Below are 14,820 nucleotides of genomic sequence, written 5' to 3'. Positions count from 1 at the left end.
CCGAATCATCTGAATCTCCAACTCCAAGAGTGCTTTCGTTACAAAACTGGTGAATATACAAGTAACCCAATGCTGGTTTTCAGCGGCATGTTCACACTCGCAAACGTGCTGTTCAACTGGTTCTGCACTCAACCCTGGTCAGCTCTTCATTTTCCTGTCCGCAAAACACAACCTTCAGAAATCATTGGCATTTCCATGACAGAATGATCCATTCATACACTGCAAATGTGGAATTCATCTGAATCTCCATTCCATGCAGGCTTTCGTTACACTACTGGTGATTGTCCAAGTAACGCAATGCTGGTTTTCAGCGGCCGGTTCACAATCGCAGGCGTGTTGTCCAACTGGCTATGCACTTAACCGTGGTCAGCTCTTCAAGTTCCTATCAACACAAACCAGACGTCACAAATCATTGGAATCTCCACTAAAGAATGTTCCATTTTTTCACTGCGAATCTGGAATTCCTCCGAATCTCCAACTCCAAGAGCGCTTTCATTACAACACTGGTGAATATACAAGTAACCCAAAGCTGGTTTTCAGCGGCATGTTCACACTCGCAAACGTGCTGTTCAACCGGTTCTGCACTCAACCCTGGTCAGCTCTTCATTTGCCTGTCCACACAACCCAGATTTCAGAAATCATTGGAATCTCCACTACAGACCTTTCCATTCATTCACTGCGAATCTGGAATTCAACTGAATCTCCAACTCCAGGCGGGTTTTCGTTACAGCACTGGTGAACATACAAGTAACCAATTGCTTCTTTTTCAGTGTCCTGTTCTGTTTCGCAGGCATGCTTTTCAACTGCTTATGCGCTCAACACTGATCAGCTCTTCAATTTCCTGTCCAAATAACGCAGACATCAGAAATCATTGGAATCTCCACTACAGAATGTTCCATTCGTTCACTACAAATCTGGAATTCATCTGAATCTCCACTGCAGGCAGGCGTTCGAGACACCAAAGGTGAAAATCGAGGTAAAACAAAGCTGTATTTCAGCGTTCTATTCAATCTCGGAGCGTGCTGTTCTACTGGCTATCGACTCAACCCTGGCCAGCTCTTCATTTTCCTGTCCGTACAATACATCCCTCAGAAATCATTGGCATCTCCATGACAGAATGATCCATTCATTCACTGCAAATGAGGAATTCATCTGAATCTCCATTGCATGCAGACTTTCGTTACACTACTGGTGAATGTCCAAGTAACGTAATGCTGGTTTTCAGCGGCCGGTTCACACACGCAGGCGTGTTGTCCAACTGGCTAGGCACTTAACCGTAGTCAGCTCTTCAAGTTCCTATCAACAAAACCCAGACGTCACAAATCATTGGAATCTCCAATAAAGAATGTTCTATTTTTTCACTGCGAATCTGGAATCCGTCCGAATCTCCAACTCCAAGAGTGCTTTCATTACAACACTGGTGAATATCCAAGTAACCCAATCCTGGTTTTCAGCGGCATGTTAACATTAGCAAACGTGCTGTTCAACTGGTTCTGCACTCAAACCTGGTCAGCTCTTCAGGTCAGCTCTTCATTTTCCGGTCCACACAACACAACCTTCAGAAATCAATGGCATTTCCATGACAGAATGATACATTCTTTCACTGCAAATGTGGAATTCATCTGAATCTCCATTCCATGCAGGCTTTCGTTACACTACTGGTGAATGTCCAAGTAACGCAATGCTGGTTTTCAGCGGCCGGTTCACACTCGCAAGCATGTTGTCCAACTGGCTATGCACTTAACCGTGGTCAGCTCTTCAAGTTCCTATCAACATAACCCAGACGTCACAAATCATTGGAATCTCCACTAAAGAATGTTCCATTTTTTCACTCCGAATCATCTGAATCTCCAACTCCAAGAGTGCTTTCGTTACAAAACTGGTGAATATACAAGTAACCCAATGCTGGTTTTCAGCGGCATGTTCACACTCGCAAACGTGCTGTTCAACTGGTTCTGCACTCAACCCTGGTCAGCTCTTCATTTTCCTGTCCGCAAAACACAACCTTCAGAAATCATTGGCATTTCCATGACAGAATGATCCATTCATACACTGCAAATGTGGAATTCATCTGAATCTCCATTCCATGCAGGCTTTCGTTACACTACTGGTGAATGTCCAAGTAACGCAATGCTGGTTTTCTGCGGCCGGTTCACACTCACAGGCGTGTTGTCCAACTGGCTATGCACTTAACCGTGGTCAGCTCTTCAAGTTCCTATCAACATAACCCAGACGTCACAAATCATTGGAATCTCCACTAAAGAATGTTCCATTTTCTCACTCCGAATCATCTGAATCTCCAACTCCAAGAGTGCTTTCGCTACAGCACTGGTGAATATACAAGTAACCCAAAGCTGGTTTTCAGCGGCAAGTTCACACTCGCAAACGTGCTGTTCAACCGGTTCTGCACTCAACCCTGGTCAGCTCTTCATTTGCCTGTCCACACAACCCAGATTTCAGAAATCATTGGAATCTCCACTACAGACCTTTCCATTCATTCACTGCGAATCTGGAATTCAATTGAATCTCCAACTCCAGGCGCGTTTTCGTTACACCACTGGTGAACATACAAGTAACCAATTGCTGGTTTTTCAGCGTCCTGTTCAGTTTCGCAGGCATGCTTTTCAACTGCTTATGCGCTCAACACTGATCAGCTCTTCAATTTCCTGTCCAAATAACGCAGAAATCAGAAATCATTGGAATCTCCACTACAGAATGTTCCATTCGTTCAGTACAAATCTGGAATTCATCTGAATCTCCACTGCAGGCAGGCATTCGAGACACCAAAGGTGAAAATCGAGGTAAAACAAAGCTGTATTTCAGCGTTCTATTCAATCTCGGAGCGTGCTGTTCTACTGGCTATCGACTCAACCCTGGCCAGCTCTTCATTTTCCTGTCCGTACAATACAGCCCTCAGAAATCATTGTCATCTCCATGACAGAATGATCCACTCATTCACTGCAAATGTGGAATTCATCTGAATCTCCATTGCATGCAGGCTTTCGTTACACTACTGGTGAATGTCCAAGTAACGTAATGCTGGTTTTCAGCGGCCGGTTCACACACGCAGGCGTGTTGTCCAACTGGCTAGGCACTTAACCGTAGTCAGCTCTTCAAGTTCCTATCAACAAAACCCAGACGTCACAAATCATTGGAATCTCCAATAAAGAATGTTCTATTTTTTCACTGCGAATCTGGAATTCCTCCGAATCTCCAACTCCAAGAGTGCTTTCATTACAACACTGGTGAATATCCAAGTAACCCAATCCTGGTTTTCAGCGGCATGTTCACATTAGCAAACGTGCTGTTCAACTGGTTCTGCACTCAACCCTGGTCAGATCTTCAGGTCAGCTCTTCATTTTCCTGTCCACACAACACAACCTTCAGAAATCAATGGCATTTCCATGACAGAATGATACATTCATTCACTGCAAATGTGGAATTCATCTAAATCTCCACTGCATGCAGGCTTTCGTTACACTACTGGTGAATGTCCAAGTAACGCAATGCTGGTTTTCTGCGGCCGGTTCACACTCGCAGGCGTGTTGTCCAACTGGCTATGCACATAACCGTGGTCAGCTCTTCAAGTTCCTATCAACATAACCCAAACGTCACAAATCATTGGAATCTCCACTAAAGAATGTTCCATTTTCTCACTCCGAATCATCTGAATCTCCAACTCCAAGAGTGCTTTCGTTACAGCACTGGTGAATATACAAGTAACCCAAAGCTGGTTTTCAGCGGCAAGTTCACACTCGCAAACGTGCTGTTCAACCGGTTCTGCACTCAACCCTGGTCAGCTCTTCATTTGCCTGTCCACACAACCCAGATTTCAGAAATCATTGGAATCTCCACTACAGACCTTTCCATTCATTCACTGCGAATCTGGAATTCAACTGAATCTCCAACTCCAGGCGCGTTTTCGTTACACCACTGGTGAACATACAAGTAACCAATTGCTGGTTTTTCAGCGTCCTGTTCAGTTTCGCAGGCATGCTTTTCAACTGCTTATGCGCTCAACACTGATCAGCTCTTCAATTTCCTGTCCAAATAACGCAGACATCAGAAATCATTGGAATCTCCACTACAGAATGTTCCATTCGTTCACTACAAATCTGGAATTCATCTGAATCTCCACTGCAGGCAGGCATTCGAGACACCAAAGGTGAAAATCGAGGTAAAACAAAGCTGTATTTCAGCGTTCTATTCAATCTCGGAGCGTGCTGTTCTACTGGCTATCGACTCAACCCTGGCCAGCTCTTCATTTTCCTGTCCGTACAATACAGCCCTCAGAAATCATTGGCATCTCCATGACAGAATGATCCATTCATTCACTGCAAATGTGGAATTCATCTGAATCTCCATTGCATGCAGGCTTTCGTTACACTACTGGTGAATGTCCAAGTAACGTAATGCTGGTTTTCAGCGGTCGGTTCACACACGCAGGCGTGTTGTCCAACTAGCTAGGCACTTAACCGTAGTCAGCTCTTCAAGTTCCTATCAACAAAACCCAGACGTCACAAATCATTGGAATCTCCAATAAAGAATGTTCTATTTTTTCACTGCGAATCTGGAATTCCTCCGAATCTCCAACTCCAAGAGTGCTTTCATTACAACACTGGTGAATATCCAAGTAACCCAATGCTGGTTTTCAGCGGCATGTTCACATTAGCAAACGTGCTGTTCAACTGGTTCTGCACTCAACCCTGGTCAGCTCTTCAGGTCAGCTCTTCATTTTCCTGTCCACACAACACAACCTTCAAAAATCAATGTCATTTCCATGACAGAATGATACATTCATTCACTGCAAATGTGGAATTCATCTGAATCTCCATTCCATGCAGGCTTTCGTTACACTACTGGTGAATGTCCAAGTAACGCAATGCTGGTTTTCTGCTGCCGGTTCAGACTCGCAGGCGTGTTGTCCAACTGGCTATGCACTTAACCGTGGTCTGCTCTTCAAGTTCCTATCAACATAACCCAGACGTCACAAATCTTTGGAATCTCCACTAAAGAATGTTCCATTTTCTCACTCCGAATCCTCTGAATCTCCAACTCCAAGAGTGCTTTCGTTACAGCACTGGTGAATATACAAGTAACCCAAAGCTGGTTTTCAGCGGCAAGTTCACACTCGCAAACGTGCTGTTCAACCGGTTCTGCACTCAATCCTGGTCAGCTCTTCATTTGCCTGTCCACACAACCCAGATTTCAGAAATCATTGGAATCTCCACTACAGACCTTTCCATTCATTCACTGCGAATCTGGAATTCAACTGAATCTCCAACTCCAGGCGGGTTTTCGTTACACCACTGGTGAACATACAAGTAACCAATTGCTGGTTTTTCAGCGTCCTGTTCAGTTTCGCAGGCATGCTTTTCAACTGCTTATGCGCTCAACACTGATCAGCTCTTCAATTTCCTGTCCAAATAACGCAGACATCAGAAATCATTGGAATCTCCACTACAGAATGTTCCATTCGTTCACTACAAATCTGGAATTCATCTGAATCTCCACTGCAGGCAGGCATTCGAGACACCAAAGGTGAAAATCGAGGTAAAACAAAGCTGTATTTCAGCGTTCTATTCAATCTCGGAGCGTGCTGTTCTACTGGCTATCGACTCAACCCTGGCCAGCTCTTCATTTTCCTGTCCGTACAATACAGCCCTCAGAAATCATTGGCATCTCCATGACAGAATGATCCATTCATTCACTGCAAATGTGGAATTCATCTGAATCTCCATTGCATGCAGGCTTTCGTTACACTACTGGTGAATGTCCAAGTAACGTAATGCTGGTTTTCAGCGGCCGGTTCACACACGCAGGCGTGTTGTCCAACTGGCTAGGCACTTAACCGTAGTCAGCTCTTCAAGTTCCTATCAACAAAACCCAGACGTCACAAATCATTGGAATCTCCAATAAAGAATGTTCTATTTTTTCACTGCGAATCTGGAATTCCTCCGAATCTCCAACTCCAAGAGTGCTTTCATTACAACACTGGTGAATATCCAAGTAACCCAATCCTGGTTTTCAGCGGCATGTTCACATTAGCAAACGTGCTGTTCAACTGGTTCTGCACTCAACCCTGGTCAGATCTTCAGGTCAGCTCTTCATTTTCCTGTCCACACAACACAACCTTCAGAAATCAATGGTATTTCCATGACAGAATGATACATTCATTCACTGCAAATGTGGAATTCATCTAAATCTCCACTGCATGCAGGCTTTCGTTACACTACTGGTGAATGTCCAAGTAACGCAATGCTGGTTTTCTGCGGCCGGTTCACACTCGCAGGCGTGTTGTCCAACTGGCTATGCACATAACCGTGGTCAGCTCTTCAAGTTCCTATCAACATAACCCAGACGTCACAAATCATTGGAATCTCCACTAAAGAATGTTCCATTTTCTCACTCCGAATCATCTGAATCTCCAACTCCAAGAGTGCTTTCGTTACAGCACTGGTGAATATACAAGTAACCCAAAGCTGGTTTTCAGCGGCAAGTTCACACTCGCAAACGTGCTGTTCAACCGGTTCTGCACTCAACCCTGGTCAGCTCTTCATTTGCCTGTCCACACAACCCAGATTTCAGAAATCATTGGAATCTCCACTACAGACCTTTCCATTCATTCACTGCGAATCTGGAATTTAACTGAATCTCCAACTCCAGGCGCGTTTTCGTTACACCACTGGTGAACATACAAGTAACCAATTGCTGGTTTTTCAGCGTCCTGTTCAGTTTCGCAGGCATGCTTTTCAACTGCTTATGCGCTCAACACTGATCAGCTCTTCAATTTCCTGTCCAAATAACGCAGACATCAGAAATCATTGGAATCTCCACTACAGAATGTTCCATTCGTTCACTACAAATCTGGAATTCATCTGAATCTCCACTGCAGGCAGGCATTCGAGACACCAAAGGTGAAAATCGAGGTAAAACAAAGCTGTATTTCAGCGTTCTATTCAATCTCGGAGCGTGCTGTTCTACTGGCTATCGACTCAACCCTGGCCAGCTCTTCATTTTCCTGTCCGTACAATACAGCCCTCAGAAATCATTGGCATCTCCATGACAGAATGATCCATTCATTCACTGCAAATGTGGAATTCATCTGAATCTCCATTGCATGCAGGCTTTCGTTACACTACTGGTGAATTTCCAAGTAACTTAATGCTGGTTTTCAGCGGTCGGTTCACACACGCAGGCGTGTTGTCCAACTAGCTAGGCACTTAACCGTAGTCAGCTCTTCAAGTTCCTATCAACAAAACCCAGACGTCACAAATCATTGGAATCTCCAATAAAGAATGTTCTATTTTTTCACTGCGAATCTGGAATTCCTCCGAATCTCCAACTCCAAGAGTGCTTTCATTACAACACTGGTGAATATCCAAGTAACCCAATGCTGGTTTTCAGCGGCATGTTCACATTAGCAAACGTGCTGTTCAACTGGTTCTGCACTCAACCCTGGTCAGCTCTTCAGGTCAGCTCTTCATTTTCCTGTCCACACAACACAACCTTCAAAAATCAATGTCATTTCCATGACAGAATGATACATTCATTCACTGCAAATGTGGAATTCATCTGAATCTCCATTCCATGCAGGCTTTCGTTACACTACTGGTGAATGTCCAAGTAACGCAATGCTGGTTTTCTGCTGCCGGTTCAGACTCGCAGGCGTGTTGTCCAACTGGCTATGCACTTAACCGTGGTCAGCTCTTCAAGTTCCTATCAACATAACCCAGACGTCACAAATCTTTGGAATCTCCACTAAAGAATGTTCCATTTTCTCACTCCGAATCCTCTGAATCTCCAACTCCAAGAGTGCTTTCGTTACAGCACTGGTGAATATACAAGTAACCCAAAGCTGGTTTTCAGCGGCAAGTTCACACTCGCAAACGTGCTGTTCAACCGGTTCTGCACTCAATCCTGGTCAGCTCTTCATTTGCCTGTCCACACAACCCAGATTTCAGAAATCATTGGAATCTCCACTACAGACCTTTCCATTCATTCACTGCGAATCTGGAATTCAACTGAATCTCCAACTCCAGGCGGGTTTTCGTTACACCACTGGTGAACATACAAGTAACCAATTGCTGGTTTTTCAGCGTCCTGTTCAGTTTCGCAGGCATGCTTTTCAACTGCTTATGCGCTCAACACTGATCAGCTCTTCAATTTCCTGTCCAAATAACGCAGACATCAGAAATCATTGGAATCTCCACTACAGAATGTTCCATTCGTTCACTACAAATCTGGAATTCATCTGAATCTCCACTGCAGGCTGGCATTCGAGACACCAAAGGTGAAAATCGAGGTAAAACAAAGCTGTATTTCAGCGTTCTATTCAATCTCGGAGCGTGCTGTTCTACTGGCTATCGACTCAACCCTGGCCAGCTCTTCATTTTCCTGTCCGTACAATACAGCCCTCAGAAATCATTGGCATCTCCATGACAGAATGATCCATTCATTCACTGCAAATGTGGAATTCATCTGAATCTCCATTGCATGCAGGCTTTCGTTACACTACTGGTGAATGTCCAAGTAACGTAATGCTGGTTTTCAGCGGCCGGTTCACACACGCAGGCGTGTTGTCCAACTGGCTAGGCACTTAACCGTAGTCAGCTCTTCAAGTTCCTATCAACAAAACCCAGACGTCACAAATCATTGGAATCTCCAATAAAGAATGTTCTATTTTTTCACTGCGAATCTGGAATTCCTCCGAATCTCCAACTCCAAGAGTGCTTTCATTACAACACTGGTGAATATCCAAGTAACCCAATCCTGGTTTTCAGCGGCATGTTCACATTAGCAAACGTGCTGTTCAACTGGTTCTGCACTCAACCCTGGTCAGCTCTTCAGGTCATCTCTTCATTTTCCTGTCCACACAACACAACCTTCAGAAATCAATGGCATTTCCATGACAGAATGATACATTCATTCACTGCAAATGTGGAATTCATCTGAATCTCCATTCCATGCAGGCTTTCGTTACACTACTGGTGAATGTCCAAGTAACGCAATGCTGGTTTTCTGCGGCCGGTTCACACTCGCAGGCGTGTTGTCCATCTGGCTATGCACTTAACCGTGGTCAGCTCTTCAAGTTCCTATCAACATAACCCAGACGTCACAAATCATTGGAATCTCCACTAAAGAATGTTCCATTTTCTCACTCCGAATCATCTGAATCTCCAACTCCAAGAGTGCTTTCGTTACAGCACTGGTGAATATACAAGTAACCCAAAGCTGGTTTTCAGCGGCAAGTTCACACTCGCAAACGTGCTGTTCAACCGGTTCTGCACTCAACCCTGGTCAGCTCTTCATTTGCCTGTCCACACAACCCAGATTTCAGAAATCATTGGAATCTCCACTACAGACCTTTCCATTCATTCACTGCGAATCTGGAATTCAACTGAATCTCCAACTCCAGGCGGGTTTTCGTTACACCACTGGTGAACATACAAGTAACCAATTGCTGGTTTTTCAGCGTCCTGCTCAGTTTCGCAGGCATGCTTTTCAACTTCTTATGCGCTCAACACTGATCAGCTCTTCAATTTCCTGTCCAAATAACGCAGACATCAGAAATCATTGGAATCTCCACTAAAGAATGTTCCATTCGTTCACTACAAATCTGGAATTCATCTGAATCTCCACTGCAGGCAGGCATTCGAGACACCAAAGGTGAAAATCGAGGTAAAACAAAGCTGTATTTCAGCGTTCTATTCAATCTCGGAGCGTGCTGTTCTACTGGCTATCGGCTCAACCCTGGCCAGCTCTTCATTTTCCTGTCCGTACAATACAGCCGTCAGAAATCATTGGCATCTCCATGACAGAATGATCCATTCATTCACTGCAAATGTGGAATTCATCTGAATCTCCATTGCATGCAGGCTTTCGTTACACTACTGGTGAATGTCCAAGTAACGTAATGCTGGTTTTCAGCGGCCGGTTCACACACGCAGGCGTGTTGTCCAACTGGCTAGGCACTTAACCGTAGTCAGCTCTTCAAGTTCCTATCAACAAAACCCAGACGTCACAAATCATTGGAATCTCCAATAAAGAATGTTCTATTTTTTCACTGCGAATCTGGAATTCCTCCGAATCTCCAACTCCAAGAGTGCTTTCATTACAACACTGGTGAATATCCAAGTAACCCAATGCTGGTTTTCAGCGGCATGTTCACATTAGCAAACGTGCTGTTCAACTGGTTCTGCACTCAACCCTGGTCAGCTCTTCAGGTCAGCTCTTCATTTTCCTGTCCACACAACACAACCTTCAGAAATCAATGGCATTTCCATGGCAGAATGATACATTCATTCACTGCAAATGTGGAATTCATCTGAATCTCCATTCCATGCAGGCTTTCGTTACACTACTGGTGAATGTCCAAGTAACGCAATGCTGGTTTTCTGCGGCCGGTTCACACTCGCAGGCGTGTTGTCCAACTGGCTATGCACTTAACCGTGGTCAGCTCTTCAAGTTCCTATCAACATAACCCAGACGTCACAAATCATTGGAATCTCCACTAAAGAATGTTCCATTTTCTCACTCCGAATCATCTGAATCTCCAACTCCAAGAGTGCTTTCGTTACAGCATTGGTGAATATACAAGTAACCCAAAGCTGGTTTTCAGCGGCAAGTTCACACTCGCAAACGTGCTGTTCAACCGGTTCTGCACTCAACCCTGGTCAGCTCTTCATTTGCCTGTCCACACAACCCAGATTTCAGAAATCATTGGAATCTCCACTACAGACCTTTCCATTCATTCACTGCGAATCTGGAATTCAACTGAATCTCCAACTCCAGGCGGGTTTTCATTACACCACTGGTGAACATACAAGTAACCAATTGCTGGTTTTTCAGCGTCCTGTTCAGTTTCGCAGGCATGCTTTTCAACTGCTTATGCGCTCAACACTGATCAGCTCTTCAATTTCCTGTCCAAATAACGCAGACATCAGAAATCATTGGAATCTCCACTACAGAATGTTCCATTCGTTCACTACAAATCTGGAATTCATCTGAATCTCCACTGCAGGCAGGCATTCGAGACACCAAAGGTGAAAATCGAGGTAAAACAAAGCTGTATTTCAGCGTTCTATTCAATCTCGGAGCGTGCTGTTCTACTGGCTATCGACTCAACCCTGGCCAGCTCTTCATTTTCCTGTCCGTACAATACAGCCCTCAGAAATCATTGGCATCTCCATGACAGAATGATCCATTCATTCACTGCAAATGTGGAATTCATCTGAATCTCCATTGCATGCAGGCTTTCGTTACACTACTGGTGAATGTCCAAGTAACGTAATGCTGGTTTTCAGCGGCCGGTTCACACACGCAGGCGTGTTGTCCAACTGGCTAGGCACTTAACCGTAGTCAGCTCTTCAAGTTCCTATCAACAAAACCCAGACGTCACAAATCATTGGAATCTCCAATAAAGAATGTTCTATTTTTTCACTGCGAATCTGGAATTCCTCCGAATCTCCAACTCCAAGAGTGCTTTCCTTACAACACTGGTGAATATCCAAGTAACCCAATCCTGGTTTTCAGCGGCATGTTCACATTAGCAAACGTGCTGTTCAACTGGTTCTGCACTCAACCCTGGTCAGCTCTTCAGGTCAGCTCTTCATTTTCCTGTCCACACAACACAACCTTCAGAAATCAATGGCATTTCCATGACAGAATGATACATTCATTCACTGCAAATGTGGAATTCATCTGAATCTCCATTCCATGCAGGCTTTCGTTACACTACTGGTGAATGTCCAAGTAACGCAATGCTGGTTTTCTGCGGCCGGTTCACACTCGCAGGCGTGTTGTCCAACTGGCTATGCACTTAACCGTGGTCAACTCTTCAAGTTCCTATCAACATAACCCAGACGTCACAAATCATTGGAATCTCCACTAAAGAATGTTCCATTTTCTCACTCCGAATCATCTGAATCTCCAACTCCAAGAGTGCTTTCGTTACAGCACTGGTGAATATACAAGTAACCCAAAGCTGGTTTTCAGCGGCATGTTCACACTCGCAAACGTGCTGTTCAACCGGTTCTGCACTCAACCCTGGTCAGCTCTTCATTTGCCTGTCCACACAACCCAGATTTCAGAAATCATTGGAATCTCCACTACAGACCTTTCCATTCATTCACTGCGAATCTGGAATTCAACTGAATCTCCAACTCCAGGCGTGTTTTCGTTACACCACTGGTGAACATACAAGTAACCAATTGCTGGTTTTTCAGCGTCCTGCTCAGTTTCGCAGGCATGCTTTTCAACTTCTTATGCGCTCAACACTGATCAGCTCTTCAATTTCCTGTCCAAATAACGCAGACATCAGAAATCATTGGAATCTCCACTAAAGAATGTTCCATTCGTTCACTACAAATCTGGAATTCATCTGAATCTCCACTGCAGGCAGGCATTCGAGACACCAAAGGTGAAAATCGAGGTAAAACAAAGCTGTATTTCAGCGTTCTATTCAATCTCGGAGCGTGCTGTTCTACTGGCTATCGGCTCAACCCTGGCCAGCTCTTCATTTTCCTGTCCGTACAATACAGCCCTCAGAAATCATTGGCATCTCCATGAAAGAATGATCCATTCATTCACTGCAAATGTGGAATTCATCTGAATCTCCATTGCATGCAGGCTTTCGTTACACTACTGGTGAATGTCCAAGTAACGTAATGCTGGTTTTCAGCGGCCGGTTCACACACGCAGGCGTGTTGTCCAACTGGCTAGGCACTTAACCGTAGTCAGCTCTTCAAGTTCCTATCAACAAAACCCAGACGTCACAAATCATTGGAATCTCCAATAAAGAATGTTCTATTTTTTCACTGCGAATCTGGAATTCCTCCGAATCTCCAACTCCAAGAGTGCTTTCATTACAACACTGGTGAATATCCAAGTAACCCAATCCTGGTTTTCAGCGGCATGTTCACATTAGCAAACGTGCTGTTCAACTGGTTCTGCACTCAACCCTGGTCAGCTCTTCAGGTCAGCTCTTCATTTTCCTGTCCACACAACACAACCTTCAGAAATCAATGGCATTTCCATGACAGAATGATACATTCATTCACTGCAAATGTGGAATTCATCTGAATCTCCATTCCATGCAGGCTTTCGTTACACTACTGGTGAATGTCCAAGTAACGCAATGCTGGTTTTCTGCGGCCGGTTCACACTCGCAGGCGTGTTGTCCAACTGGCTATGCACTTAACCGTGGTCAGCTCTTCAAGTTCCTATCAACATAACCCAGACGTCACAAATCATTGGAATCTCCACTAAAGAATGTTCCATTTTCTCACTCCGAATCATCTGAATCTCCAACTCCAAGAGTGCTTTCGTTACAGCACTGGTGAATATACAAGTAACCCAAAGCTGGTTTTCAGCGGCAAGTTCACACTCGCAAACGTGCTGTTCAACCGGTTCTGCACTCAACCCTGGTCAGCTCTTCATTTGCCTGTCCACACAACCCAGATTTCAGAAATCATTGGAATCTCCACTACAGACCTTTCCATTCATTCACTGCGAATCTGGAATTCAACTGAATCTCCAACTCCAGGCGGGTTTTCGTTACACCACTGGTGAACATACAAGTAACCAATTGCTGGTTTTTCAGCGTCCTGCTCAGTTTCGCAGGCATGCTTTTCAACTTCTTATGCGCTCAACACTGATCAGCTCTTCAATTTCCTGTCCAAATAACGCAGACATCAGAAATCATTGGAATCTCCACTAAAGAATGTTCCATTCGTTCACTACAAATCTGGAATTCATCTGAATCTCCACTGCAGGCAGGCATTCGAGACACCAAAGGTGAAAATCGAGGTAAAACAAAGCTGTATTTCAGCGTTCTATTCAATCTCGGAGCGTGCTGTTCTACTGGCTATCGGCTCAACCCTGGCCAGCTCTTCATTTTCCTGTCCGTACAATACAGCCGTCAGAAATCATTGGCATCTCCATGACAGAATGATCCATTCATTCACTGCAAATGTGGAATTCATCTGAATCTCCATTGCATGCAGGCTTTCGTTACACTACTGGTGAATGTCCAAGTAACGTAATGCTGGTTTTCAGCGGCCGGTTCACACACGCAGGCGTGTTGTCCAACTGGCTAGGCACTTAACCGTAGTCAGCTCTTCAAGTTCCTATCAACAAAACCCAGACGTCACAAATCATTGGAATCTCCAATAAAGAATGTTCTATTTTTTCACTGCGAATCTGGAATTCCTCCGAATCTCCAACTCCAAGAGTGCTTTCATTACAACACTGGTGAATATCCAAGTAACCCAATGCTGGTTTTCAGCGGCATGTTCACATTAGCAAACGTGCTGTTCAACTGGTTCTGCACTCAACCCTGGTCAGCTCTTCAGGTCAGCTCTTCATTTTCCTGTCCACACAACACAACCTTCAGAAATCAGTGGCATTTCCATGACAGAATGATACATTCATTCACTGCAAATGTGGAATTCATCTGAATCTCCATTCCATGCAGGCTTTCGTTACACTACTGGTGAATGTCCAAGTAACGCAATGCTGGTTTTCTGCGGCCGGTTCACACTCGCAGGCGTGTTGTCCAACTGGCTATGCACTTAACCGTGGTCAGCTCTTCAAGTTCCTATCAACATAACCCAGACGTCACAAATCATTGGAATCTCCACTAAAGAATGTTCCATTTTCTCACTCCGAATCATCTGAATCTCCAACTCCAAGAGTGCTTTCGTTACAGCATTGGTGAATATACAAGTAACCCAAAGCTGGTTTTCAGCGGCAAGTTCACACTCGCAAACGTGCTGTTCAACCGGTTCTGCACTCAACCCTGGTCAGCTCTTCATTTGC

Source organism: Sorex fumeus, unplaced genomic scaffold (assembly GCF_029834395.1).
Source record: "Sorex fumeus unplaced genomic scaffold, SorFum_2.1 ptg000024l, whole genome shotgun sequence".
Lineage (NCBI taxonomy): Eukaryota > Metazoa > Chordata > Mammalia > Eulipotyphla > Soricidae > Sorex > Sorex fumeus.
The sequence above is the reverse complement of the archived record's forward strand: the minus strand, read 5'-3'. Positions refer to the sequence as shown.